General features: G+C 52.7%; 1 protein-coding gene across 3 annotated transcripts in view; it reads right to left on the reverse strand.

The window, feature by feature from the left end:
• Positions 1–5,901, reverse strand: part of GDPD4 (glycerophosphodiester phosphodiesterase domain containing 4) — a 38,007-nt gene extending 32,106 nt beyond the window's left edge. For 2 of the 3 annotated variants that reach the window (XM_061351411.1, XM_061351409.1), the window contains exon 1: positions 5,670–5,899. The gene's annotated coding sequence lies outside the window, so the exon portion shown is untranslated. Of the gene's footprint in view, positions 1–5,669 lie in introns of all 3 variants that reach the window. The other variant, XM_061351412.1, reaches the window with a different exon arrangement.
• Positions 5,902–13,748: the final 7,847 nt, after the last annotated feature.

Below are 13,748 nucleotides of genomic sequence, written 5' to 3' on the forward strand. Positions count from 1 at the left end.
GTGCTGGGGATCCATGGGGCTGATTATCAAGGCAGGAAGATCAGTGTAGACAACCCATAGGCAGGACCTTGATGGACCTCCTCAAGGCCCAGGATACCCAGCACAGCCAGCTCTGCTGGATTAGCACCCAGCAGTGCTCACATCCCAGCAGCCTGGAGGAAGGGAGTCACTGATTTCATTGCAAAGCTTGAGGTCGGTGTTTCCATCCTCCCTTGGCCTTATTGAAAGAGTGGTTGGACTCATGTCCTCTGTGCTTGAGTGGTCACCCTGAGCTTCCATTAGAGCCAGTGGAGAGAAATGGGCACGACTCAGCTCATCCAGGGGTTATAGGCCAGATGAACTGTCCCACACATGTCCAGAGTGCCAGGATGAAGCCAAAATACAAGATGAATGAGCATCCATCACTCAACCCCAGCAAGCCCAATTCAGCCCTATAACCATTCCAGCTCACCTTCAAGGAACTTCTGCATCCTGGGCTTCACAATCTGCCTTTATGTGGGCACCAAAGCCCATGGCTACCTGGAAACCACCCCCGTAGAAAAGGTCAGACCAAGCAAACATCAGCTAATGAGAAGTGGGAAGTGTTTTCCAGGATTAGGGAAAACCAGGCACCGTCAAGCACACCATAGGCCTTGTCCTGCTTAGTTCAACTCCTCAGTGCTGGAAACTAAACCTGGATATCTGTGCCTGGCATGAGGGCTCTGTGGTTGCACCTGGCAGTGACAAACATGCACCAGCTCAGTGCCAGGAGCCAGCATGATGCCCCATAGAAACTCTCCTGACACCAACCATCGAGGGCACTTCCAGATGATAACATTCTCTGGATCTTAGTTAAATCCCTTCTCATCCATATAGATTGTGTTTCACCTCCTTCCATCCCATTGGGTACCTCTTTCCAAACAGTGGGTTTGGCCACTTGCGTCTCATCCCTGTCTCCACACAGGGAACAAGGTGGTCAGGGATGCTTGCTGTCACCCAGCCAGCAGCATGAAGAGGACAAGGCCACCATGGCCAGGGGGTTGTCTGCCCCTTGGCTGTGGGTCTACCCTTGCTGCTGTACAAAGGGCAGCCTCAGAAGGTCTCTACATGGGGTTACATGAAGCGGTCAATGGGACCACAGATGGACCCCATGGAAGACACCAACAGACTTACTGAGGGCAAGACTTCCCAACCACTGTAGTGCGTCATTCTCACAGAAGGACCAATATCAACCCCAAAAACCAGGATTCACCGCGGATTGCAGAGGAATATGGGACAGGTTTAACTTGGTAGCAGGTTGCAAACCAGGAAGGGAAGTAAGAAGCAATGGTGGTGAAGCACAAAGATGGATAATCTGGGAGATGGAGAAGGCAAAATGGTTGGTGTGACTCATAGAACCCCAGACTGGTTTGGGTTGAAGGGACCCAGCTCCTCCAGCTCCAACTCCTGACATGGGCAGGGACACCTTCCACTGGAGCAGCTTGCTCCAAGCCCCTGTGTCCAACCTGGCCTTGAGCACTGCCAGGGATGGGGCAGCCACAGCTTCTCTGGGCACCCTGTGCCAGCGCCTCAGCACCCTCACAGGGAAGAGCTTCTGCTTTATCTCCAACCTGAACTTCCCCTGTTTCAGTTTGAACCCATCACCCCTTGTCCTATCACTACAGTCCCTAATGAAGAGTCCCTCTCCAGCATCCCTATAGGCCCCCTTCAGACACTGGAAGCTGCTCTGAGGTCTCCACCCAGGAGCTGCTCCAGTCCCTGATCATCCTCATGGCCTCCTCTGGACTCACTCCAACAATTCACTTGCATTTCTTGCAGGAATTAGGTTTCCCTCAACCAAAAGAGCTTTGCAGGGAAAAAGAACACTTAAGAAAGGAACCACCATGACCCCACAGAACCCCTCTGACTGCTGTGAGGAGCATGAATCAATCAAAGCAATCACAGAGCAAAGGTTAATCTGCAGCAAGTGCATCTTCAGAAGTAAGAAGTCCTTTAAGGAGCGGTTCCTTTTGCCAGTTTTCCCCCTCTTCTGAAGTGTCCTTTATTTCTCTGACCCTGGAGCCCTTCCAAAGCCAGCTCAGTGATTAAGAGCTGCTGCCAAAAGGATGGGACTGAACCAGTGGCAGCAGCCATGGGAGCAGAGAGGACCCAACCTGTGCTTGTCACAGAGGCTCGGTGCTGGATGAGTATCTCAGGCATTGAAAACCTTCCAGGGGCTTCCAGCCTAATTGGAGCAGATGGAGGCTGGAGAAACAAGGGATTGCTCACAGTCACGCTGGAGAACAGAGGAAATGAAGCAGGAGAGTAAGGAAGGGACCGGCTCCAAAGCGTTTCTACGCAAGCAGTGAGGCTCCAGCAGCGTGCAGGCACACAGAGATGCTTCAGCCTCCTTCCATGCTGTGCCCTGCTTGCAGGTATGTCCTGCTTTCATCTTGCATCCAAGTGGAATCGGTATGAAAAGTGCCCCCATAGGCAGCAGCCACAACCTCATTCATACATGGGCACGTTCTACCTACCAAATGCTGCCCTATCTATCTCCCTGCCTGCTGCTATTATAGAGTATCACTATCATAGATCCATAGAATAACAGAACCATAGAATAGTTAGGGTTGGAAAGGACCTTAAGACAATGTAGTTCCATGGTTAACTTCTTGCTCTTGTCACCTAAAGAAAAGAGCTTTCACACTGTGGTGGCCCCAAGAGCCTCCCTTTGGCACCAGACCTGTACTGAATGACTCCCAGGACAGGGTTCCTCATCTCTGCCTTGCTACAGCATCATGGGCACTCACATAGACTACAGCAGCCCAACCACTAGAAAAGACGTGGGCCAGGAGCATGGAGAGGCCATCCTGACCCTGAGAGCAGGTCCTCATCATGCTTCACACAGCACCTTCCCTGGGACAGCACAAAGGCAAGGCAAATGACAGAAGAACAGTACGAGACCAGGACGTGAGCATGTTCAGTCTGTTCAACCCCCTCAAGTACCCACTTACTTATTGTTCCAGCATCCAGTTATGTGTTGTTCCAGTAGTTAAAGGGTGTCTACAAAGAAGATGGAGACTCTCTTTTAACAGAGCCACAAGGGAAAGATGAGTGGTGATGGGCACAAGTTACTCCTGGGGAGATTCCAACTGGGCACAAGAAGAGATTTTCCACACTGGGAACAATCAACCATTGGAATGATCTCCCCATGGAAGGGGTGACTCCCCAGTGCTGCACACTGTTAAGGCTGGGCTGGACAGGGTGCTGGGACATCATGTCTAGGTCATGGTTTGCCAAGAAAGGTTGGAGCAGATGATCCTTGAGGTCTTTCCAACCTGGAATTCTGTGATTCTATGGCTCTATGTATCACTATTTCTGCTTCCCTGCTTTTATAAATGCACCAGATGCCAATGTCCTGTGTATGAAGAAAGTCACGGGGGACATGAGCCAAGGCCATCCCTCCATTCACTGGGACCTTATAAAAAGCCATGACCAAGCAGCCAGCCATGGCTCCTCCTTGAACCCTGCTGGGAGAGCACATGAAGAACAGGATGAGGACAAGATGCTGAAGAGATGAGCACCTTCAGGCAGGCTGCTCGGCCCTCACACAAGGTGCCCACAGCTGGAACAGATGTTGTGACATGGAGCCAAGCTTGTGCTGCCCTCAGGGCTCATCTGCAGGCTGTTCTACCCACACTGGCTTCCCTTTCTTTACTTTGAATAAGATCTGGAGCCCCAAATTCCCAACTTATTATCCTATCTGCCCCCCTAAAAGGTACCCCATTACCCCCATTTATCACACCGCACAGAGGTGCTCTATAAGCCAAACCATAGGTGGTCACTCCAAGACAAGGTACAGACCTCCTTTCAATGATCCCAAGACCGAGGTCTGGACTGAAGCCAGGCTTATTGCTGCACACACACAGAGCATTCCAGTCTATAGGAATCCATCACTGCAAAGCTGTCCCACGCTCCAAGCCATTGAGCTGGGACTTTGCCACTGGGCAGGATGAGCTTCAAGCAGCAAGGAGGCAGGAGCACACGTGTCTCAGCTGATGGGAACTACTGAAGCCGTTTGCACACAACAAGAAGTGTTTGCCTGAAACAGGGCTTCTGGGCTCTCACATGGCAAGGAAATGAGGAGCACATCATCAAAGCTTTCTCTTGTGTTTTGGCTGGGACTTCATCACGCTAAGCAGGACTATAGGGATGCAACTTGTAACAGGGGCACTTTGAGAGCTGCAGGTAGGCTCACCCCAAGCTGCGACCCCAAACTCAACAGAACCTCATTTTCCTCGCCCAAAGCAAACACAAAGCTCAAAAGGCACTATTCAGCCACCTCCTCAGTCCAATAAGTCCAATAGTGCCAGTTGTGGCATAAGAAAGTCACAGGACTGGTCATGAAACCCAGCCTTGTATTTCCCTGCAAAGACTTCGAATTGCCCTGGAAATCTTATCCAACTTCTAAGCATTTCCATAACAAAGTTGGAAAGGAAGCGACAGCTTTGGCTCCCTTCACATGCAGAACACTTTTATTAATTAAAATCCAGCTGGTCCCATGATATTTTATGCTTCTTTTTAACTATTATTTTCCTAAATGCAGCTGAAAAGCTTTGAGCAGCTTTAGGAAGTTCTTTCTGTTCTCTCTTGCCCTTCCACTCGGTCTCATGTACTGGAGGATGAGTCCTGGGAGATGCTACAGGGAGATCAGGATTCCCAATGTCTTTCCTAGGAGTGAATATTCCCCCATTCCAATGCTATATTATGGTTATTCCTATAAATAATGTGGAATTTGGTCAACAGCAACAGACCAAAGTGAGGGCTTAACCCTGCTTTAATCTACAACATAGAATCATAGAATAGTTAGGGGTGAAAAGGACCTTAAGATCATCCAGTTCCAACTAGTGTGAGGCATCCCTACCCATGGCAGGGGTTGGAACTGGATGATCTTAAGGTCCTTTTCACCCCAAACCATTCTATGATCTGGGAATCAATCTGCTCTCCAATCACCCATCAGGACCCCCAGGGTGATGTGCAGCACCAGGACACACGCTGGACCAGAGGGCTGCTTCCAGCCTTCCCAACCAGGTCCTGCTTATTTACAGCTGTTCCCAGATGTTGCCCTTTCCTGGGTTATTTGTTCCCGAGCCGCCTTCCCCGTTCGCACGCCAGGCATGCTTGGAGGAAGAAAGAGAGAGGCTCCTTTCTCCCTTTTACTATGGAAACAGCCCTTTATCCCAAGGATTGCAAACACTCAGCCGCCGTTTCCCTCCCACCATCGCCCCGGCTACGACGACCCCACAACCATCCCATCTCCTCTTTGTCCCCTCAACAAGTCAATGCCAACTGATCCCATGAAGACCCCATGAGTGAATCAGACTGCTGAGCACCTTCTCCTTCCCCAAAAAAAACCCCACCAGAAACTTCCCCCGTTCCCAAATCACCCCCTTTTTGTTACCACTTCTCCCCATTCTCCGGCTCTTTGGGCTTTGTTTCATGCTGTTTCCCCCAGGCAGAATCCGAGTCACTCACCCGCTGTCATATCCCAACCAACACACTCAAAAGTCCAAAGGAAGAACAGGAAAAGGGAAAGAAATCCCTCCCCTTTGGTGCTAACTTTTAGGGCAGGCAGGGAAGAGCAGGCACAGGTGCTTTCCACCACATAGGAGCATCTTTAGGAGTTAGGAAAGGGGAAGGAAGTAACTTACCTTATGAGGATGCACATGCAGGGGTTATCTCTTTTGTCTGCTGCACTTGGGCTGCTGTGTCCTCTATTCGTGACACTCCAGGACCCGAATGGTGTCACTGCTGTGTGACACTCACTATTAGAAAGGCTGCTGGAGCCGTCCCTCCCACAGTAGGAGGGGCCAAACGGGCTTAATAAACCCAGTCCCCAAGGCTGGAAATACCCAAATCCCATCATGGGATGCAGGCAGTTGCTCCAGGAGATGCCGAGTGAACCTGGCTTTGCTCCATCCCTCACCCACTCAGAGCAGGAGACGCTGTATTCAGATCCTGGGCAGGATTAGGGGTCCAAAGGATGGGATATAAGGGTATATCACAAAGATTTAGGCAAGATGTTGCTGACTCTCAGAATTGAAACTCTTAAACCTCTCCCATGGCTGTGATCCGTAGGAATCCATTGCACCGGATTCCTGAGCAAGCCCTGCTGCAAAACCTGCTTATATTACTTATCTTTTGCATGGTTTTGAGCTTTAACAGCTAAATCCTATTAGAGGCATAAGTTCCTTTGGAAGGGGAGATGGGGCAGGTTGGTGCAACAAAAGCAGTTTGTGCTTTATAACCTCCAATGCACCCTGGACTTAGAATCAATAGGGTTGGAGAGGACCTTGAGATCATCCAGCTCCAACCCATTTGAGAGAGGCAAAATCCCACCATAAAGTTTCTAAGGCTGGAAAGGGACATAACAAAGCTCCTGCTCCTCAAAAGCCTTTTTGCTGCATGAGAGGCTAAAGGAACGTCCCCTCCAGCTCTCTGAATCACTGCTCTTGTACCAGGCTTTTCATCCCTGCGGTCTCTCACATTGGGATCTGTCCTGTTGGATGAAAAGATGGATCCCTCGGAAGCACAATCATCAAACTGCCCTTGCAGACAGAGAGGGGGAAGAACAGGGTGGGAATGATGGAGCTGCAGGGGGTTGGCAGCTTACAGTACAAAGGGAAGCTTTAAATGAGAAGATGAGCTACAGAGGTGGCAGCCTGGTTCACACTGAAACCTAATGACAAGCAGCACATGTGTAAGAGTCCCACTTTAAAAGCAGTGTTGCCAACCCTAAGAATCCTAAATTTAGGACTTAGCATCATAATAGCATCATCTCCTTTTGGTATATCAAATGAAGGCAGGAACCCCAAGGTATGAAGGTAGAAGCAACTGGTTTTATTGCTGATCCTATTCCAAGTAACACTCAGCTGAAGTAAAGAGGGGTTGTGTGTGTCAGCCTCTAAAAATACAACTTGCTTTATGGTCTGATTCCTGGAAACCCGATAAATAGGGCAGGAAAAGGTGGGATTGGGAAGGCTGATGGCACTGAGGAGATGCAGGGAGCAGCCACAGCAGCTTTCCCCTTTACCTTGCAGTTTTAACCTCATGAGTTGATGCATTGGATTTTCCTCCTTACATATTGGTGGCTGTGTTGAGCCTGGGTCCATCATGGGGCCATGCCAAGGTCCTGAAGAAGCATGGACCAAAGGAAGTATGGCATGGGGTGGCCCAGGAGGTTTGGGGGGGGTGAGGTGAGCATAGTGAGCCCCAAAGCTTTGCTTTGCCTTTGAAGCCAGCAGCAAGGCCAGTGCTTCCCAAAGTACCTTGTAAAGGGGCTTCACCACCATCCTTCCTGGGCTGCCTTTCTTCCATCCATCCATCCATGGAGTGGATGAACTCCAAGGGCTAGGTGTGGGATACGGGGACAGGACATCAGCAGCACAACAGAAGCTCCTTGCAATGGAGGTCAAATGGAACAGCCCCTTTCAAACACAGCCATAGCCCTGCCTCACAACAACCAAAGAAACCCCACAAAGCCCTGTTCTCTGCCCTGAAATAACACCGTGGGGTTCCTTTCCTCTGTCTATAGGGCTGCAAAGCCTCCAGCAGCGAGGTTTGCCCTGCAAACACCTTACAAAGGACTCACTGGGCAGAGGCTGCTCTGGCTGCAGTATCTTCAGCTCAGAGTTCAGCAGCTTATCTCCACCCAGTGTCCTGTGTCCCAGTCAGTGTCCTGGCCCTGCTGGCAATGGAGGCAAAGGAGGATCTGCTGGAGCCCTGCCACCAACGAGCCCAGCCTTGGGGTTTATGAGCCCATAAAGAGCATTCCTGCAAGGGACTGGTGCTGAGCAAACCCATCCCAAGGCTATCAGCGGGGCAGCTCAGCCTTGAACCCACTTGAGTTTTGCCCCTGTTTGTGTCAGGAGAAGATAAAAGCAAGGGGAGAATGGCACAAACAGGGAGTGGGGATGGGATCCCTGCCCGTGCCCTGCCATGGGATGAGTATCTAATTGGGAAACACACACGTTCACATCACCCCCATCCTGAGTCCTGGCCAAGTTGGCAGCATTTGATAGGATGGGAAAGTTGGGGCTGTTGAGCCTGGAGAAGAGAAGCTGTGTGGAGACCTCAGAGCAGCTTCCAGTGTCTGAAGGGGGCCTATAGGGATGCTGGGGAGGGACTCTTCATTAGGGACTGCAGTGATAGGACAAGGGGTGATGGGCTCAAACTGAAACAGGGGAAGTTTAGATTGGATATAAGGAAGAAGTTCTTTACTGTGAGGGTGCTGAGGCACTGGAATGGGTTGCCCAGGGAAGTTGTGAATGCTCCATCCCTGGCAGTGTTCAAGGCCAGGTTGGACAGAGCCTTGGGTGCCATGGTTTAGTGTGAGGTGTCCCTGCCCATGGCAGGGGGTTGGAACTGGACGATCTTCAGGTCCTTTCCAACCCAAACCATTCTAGGATTCTATGATTCTAAGAAGGGGCTGTGCTCCCTTTGGATGTTGCTCCTCCCTGCCCTATGGTCACTGCTGCAGAGCCTGGAGAGCAGGTGACTCATGGAGGTAGCCATGTCCCTGCAAGGTTAACTCCAGACACAGCACTCATTGTGGTGCTGGCACTGCCAGGAATGATAATGGAGGTGAAGGGAGGAGGAGGAACTGACCCAAACTGACCCAGGCCTTGGGTCTCCTAGGGGACTGCAGGGTGCTGGCACGGATCCCATGGCCATGGGTGAGCATCACTTCCTTCTTACAGTGAGTGGTGTCCCATCAAGAACAGAAGCATCAATTGCTGGAGGCACAGAGGATGGGCTCAGGGTGAGAAATGGACTTCGGGAAGCTTCAAGCCCCATCATAAAGGAGCAGAAAAACCTCCAGACCCATAATATGCAGCATATCCAAGTATAAAGATGAAGCCAACTTCATGCTGAGCCCCATGGGATGAGGTTGCAAGGTGTGTGTTTGTCTTTCCCCATCTCCCAGCCTGAACCCTTTAGCACACAGCTTTGAAACATCAAAAACGAGGGAAAGCATCATTCCCCAACAAGTGCTGGTGTGGGGAAACAGGCTGAAGCAGAGGCACTGTGCAAATGGGGAGCAACAGGTCTGTAGGATGCTGGAGATCCTCCAGTGAAGCCAGGGCCTCATCCTGCTCCTGCACCCTGATATAGCTCCTTCACCATCATTTCCAAGGCTGCTTGGCTTGATCAGAGTTATTTTAAGCCCACTTTTGCTCCCAAGAAACACTGCTGTCCCTTCCTGAGTGACTCATGGTGCGAAGCCCATTGAGATGCGCCAAGGACCAGCAGTTTCTGCTGGACTTCGCATCCCACCAGGTACAAAACTGACCCCAAGCATCAGAATATGAGCTCAAAACATCAACCCAGGCAGGGAAACCGCCAGGCAATCCCCACTGGGTCCTGTGGCTCAGAGAAGGGCTCTGAGCATCACTTTGGAGCGAGCTGCATCCCTTGGGCAGGCAGGGAGGGGGGACCAGATGGGTTCATCCTGCAGCCTGACCATGGGGAACCAGCACACCACCAAGCTGTGCTGTGTGGATGAAGAGCTTCCACATCACCCTTCGAAGCAGCGCAACAAACTCTGTGCCTCTCCACCCACTGCTGCAGCAGCTCTGCTGCCTGCTCTCCATGGCAGGGCTGGGTGCTGCTGGCACCATGGACCAGCTCATACAGCGCTGTACATAGGGAGAGGGATGGGTCTCACCCTTCTTCTTCCACATTTGATGGCCACCTGTCATGGTTTAAGCAAGCAGCTCCTTAGGGCACCCCCATTCCTGCAGCCATGAGCTTGGAGGGTGAAAGGGAGTGGGGCTGGGGGAGCAGCGTGCCCCACATCTCCCTGCTCCCCTCTGCCAGTGCAGCCCAAGAAGCAGCCTTGGAGAATTTCAGCTCTCCAATGGTCAGAAACCAGAGGCTGTTCCCTGCCCACTGCCCATGGCAGGGGGATGGAACCGGAGGAGCTTTAAGGTCACTTCCAACACAAACTGTTCTATGGGTCCTGGCTCACTTAGAATCACAGAATGGTTTGGGTTGGAATGGACCTTAAGATCATCCAGTTCCACCCCCCTGCCATGGGCAGGGACACCTCACACTAAACCATGGCACCCAAGGCTCTGTCCAACCTGGCCTTGAACACTGCCAGGGATGGAGCACTCACAACCTCCCTGGGCAACCCATTCCAGTGCCTCACCACCCTCAGAGTAAAGAACTTCTTCCTTATATCCAATCTAAACTTCCCCTGTTTCAGTTTGAACCCATCACCCCTTGTCCTATCACTACAGTCCCTAATGAAGAGTCCCTCCCCAGCATCCCTATAGCCCCCTTCAGACACTGGACGCTGCTCCGAGCTCTCTCACGTCTCCCATTGCTGCGGGCAGGGCGGAGGAGCCGCGGGCAGCCCCGCGCCCTGCACCCGGGTCCCAGCCGCGTCCGCCGGAAGGAACGCGGGCAGGGAGGGGCCTGCGGGAGCTGCTCCCGGGCCCTGAGCGGGGCAAAGGGGAGCGGGGCCCGCGGGAAGCTGCCGGGAGAGGGCAGCGCAGAGCCAGGAATGGGGAAGGAGCTGCAGGGAGAGCGCGGGGAGCGCCCTGCGGGGGGAGAGCGGATGGAGCACCGTGAGGAGGACTTGGGGTGTTGGGTGAGGAGAAGCTCCCCATGACCCGGCTTCAGTGAGCGCTTGAGCCCAGAACCCCCCCGTGTGCTGGGCTGCACCCCCAGAGCGTGAGCAGCAGCTCAGGGAGGGGATCCTGCCCCTCTGCTGTGTGAAGGGGAGACCCCCCCTGCAGCCCTGATCCAGCTCTGGGGCAGCAGCACAAGAGGGACGTGGAGCTGTTGGAGCGAGGCCAGAGGAGGCCATGGAGCTGCTGCGAGGGCTGGAGCAGCTCTGCTCTGGAGCCAGGCTGAGAGAGCTGGGCTGGGGCAGCCTGGAGAAGAGAAGGCTCCTGAAGGGGAGACCTCAGAGCAGCTCCAGTGCCTAAAGGGGCTGCAGGAAAGCTGGAGAGGGGCTTGGGACAAGGGCCTGTAGGGACAGGCCAAGGGGAATGGCTTGAACCTGCCAGAGGGGAGACTGAGCTGAGCTCTTAGGCAGAAGCTCTTCCCTGTGAGGGTGCTGAGGCGCTGGCACAGGGTGCCCAGAGAAGCTGTGGCTGCCCCATCCCTGGCAGTGCTCAAGGCCAGGTTGGACACAGGGGCTTGGAGCAAGCTGCTCCAGTGGAAGGGGTCCCTGCCCGTGGCAGGGGTTGGAACTGGAGGAGCTTTAAGGTCCCTTCCACTGAGCTGAGCTCTTAGGCAGAAGCTCTTCCCTGTGAGGGTGCTGAGGCGCTGGCACAGGGTGCCCAGAGAAGCTGTGGCTGCCCCATCCCTGGCAGTGTTCAAGGCCAGGTTGGACACAGGGGCTTGGAGCAAGCTGCTCTAGTGGAAGGGGTCCCTGCCCATGGCAGGGGTTGGAGCTGGAGGAGCTTTAAGGTCCCTTCCAACCCAAACCAGGCTGGATTCTATGACCCACTGCACTGACCAGCAATTGCTTCTGTTACCGTTAACTCCCCCATCCTCCCAAATAAATGGACACCCTGCAGTTACACACAGACCAGTCCTGTTCCCACCGGGATTTAGCTGCCAGGTCTGGCTCAGACTTGCAGCTCTGTGTTCCCCACACCTTGCCCCTGTCTTCCCAGCCCTCCTGCCCCTCTGTACTATACATCAGCGGCTCTAACACAAGGCATCCCCTCTCCTGCAGACCAGGAGCTAAGGGGACAAGGCACCACATTCAGGGATGAAAGAGCAGAACTTTACAGATCTGGGGTGGGTACCACAGAAAAAGCAGGAATTGCACCCGTAGCCCCAGGGCATCCCTTTGGGATCACCACACAAGGGTTTCCTCCTGTGCAGATGGAAGACAATAAGGTTACATTGGGAATAAAACCCAGGGCTTGGATGCGTTTTGGAGCCAGGGCATCTTGACCGGGAGCACTGTAGGTGTTCATCTCCTTTGCCATGGCTCTGCTGACACGGTCCCAAAGCAGCTCTGGGCACGGAAAGACACAGGGCAGATGATGCAAGGCAAGAGGGAAGGAGCTGCTCACCACCCACCTGTGTTCAATTGGCTTCCTCCACCTCAGGTACCCATGAAACGTGGCCTCTCTCTTCAGCTCCTTGGCACATCAGGGCCACCTCCTCCATTCCAGCTCCCACCTTCCCTTGTCAGTGAGCCTCCTGGATCAGCTCCAGCTCTCCCCATAGGCTGTGACTCAAAGCTGCTCCAGTCTCCACTTCCAGCACCTTTTCCTTTCCTCGGCTCGCTCTTTCCTCCTCCTCCCATGGACATTGCTGCATTGAGAATGATGCATTGAGAATGATGCCCTGGGTACCCTCAGCAACCCTGTAATCAAAGCTTTAACCTTTGCTTCATCCCACCCCAGCACACCTTGGACCAACTCCATCTTCTCCTGTAGTTCTTCCCTGCAGGAACAGCTCCATCTTCTTCTGTTGCTTCCACTTCTCTGCAGCATCCACCTTGGCAGCACGTTCCTGCCCAGCTCCCGTCTCTGCTGCAGTTCATTTCTGTTGGCTGTTCACTGTCAGTGTTGGCATCTGCTTCTCACAGATCCCATCTTTGACATTGTGAGCTGTCATTGGCAACAAATGGTGAGATCTACAGCATTCAGTATCCGTAATCACAGAATGGTTTGGGTTGGAAAGGACCTTAAGATCATCCAGTTCCAACCCCCTGCCATGGGCAGGGACACCTCACACTAAACCATGGCACCCAAGGCTCTGTCCAGCCTGGCTTTGAACACTGCCAGGGATGGAGCATTCACAGCTTCCTTGGAATACAACACATGCTTGATCCAGTTGGGCTAACAACCCCAAAATACATCCACATGCTCTCTGTTACTGCTCATATGGGAAGCCATTATAAAAGAACATGTATATGTTGGTTTATGGTGGGAAGATGGAGAATCAGGCTTCACCTTGAAGTGGTTTAACACTGAGGATGCTCCCATCCACTGTACAGATGGATTGTGCCAGCTTCAAAGCAATTTTAGTCCAGACCAATTGTACTGCCAGCCAAGGACCAGTGGCTTTCAGGAAGCAAACTCCTCCTTATAGACCACTGCAATCTATTCTTGCTGCAAACGTGCCCTACTTACACCAACCTGCAGCGCTCACAGGGACAGATGGCTTCGGATGCTAACAGAGATCTCAGCTGAGAAGCGAGAGCCCTTTACACACCTCCTGTTTCTGAGCAGGCAAGTTCTGGCAGGCTTTCAAACCAGACCCATGAACAGGGCCATTGGGTCACACAAATCACTGCCCCGACCCCAGCTGCTTGGTGAAACAGAGGCTTTGTGGCCATGTGGGGTTTCTGCCTCCCCAAAGCCTCTTCTCAAGCCCAAAGCAGAGCGGTTTTAAGTCAAGTGTCTCCATGGAAACCTCCTTGTTGGAGGAAACTGTGCTCCCCTTTTGTTTCGAAGGGGGATGCAGTTGGGTAGGAGCATAAAGCCTGCAGCGACTCCTCAGGCAGGTTTATGTCCCTTAAAAACACATCCATTCTATTAAGAGGTTTTAGGGATGCTAAAGCTGTGTTATCGCTGCTGCAACTAAACCAGCACGTTCTGCTGGCTCCTGCATCCCTGCCCCGGCTCTTTGCTCCCAGCACCACAACCTGTCCTCATCAGGACGCATGGAATCCGAATACCCCTCTCACACACAAACTCTTGGCCATGGTGAACTCCAAGTCACAGAATCCCAGACTGGTTTGGGTTGGAAGG

The sequence above is a fragment of the Neopsephotus bourkii genome, unplaced genomic scaffold, assembly GCF_033783945.1.
Source record: "Neopsephotus bourkii isolate Nb327-2 ecotype Australia unplaced genomic scaffold, CSIRO-AGI_Nbou_v1 NB_580, whole genome shotgun sequence".
Classification (NCBI taxonomy): Eukaryota; Metazoa; Chordata; class Aves; order Psittaciformes; family Psittacidae; genus Neopsephotus; species Neopsephotus bourkii.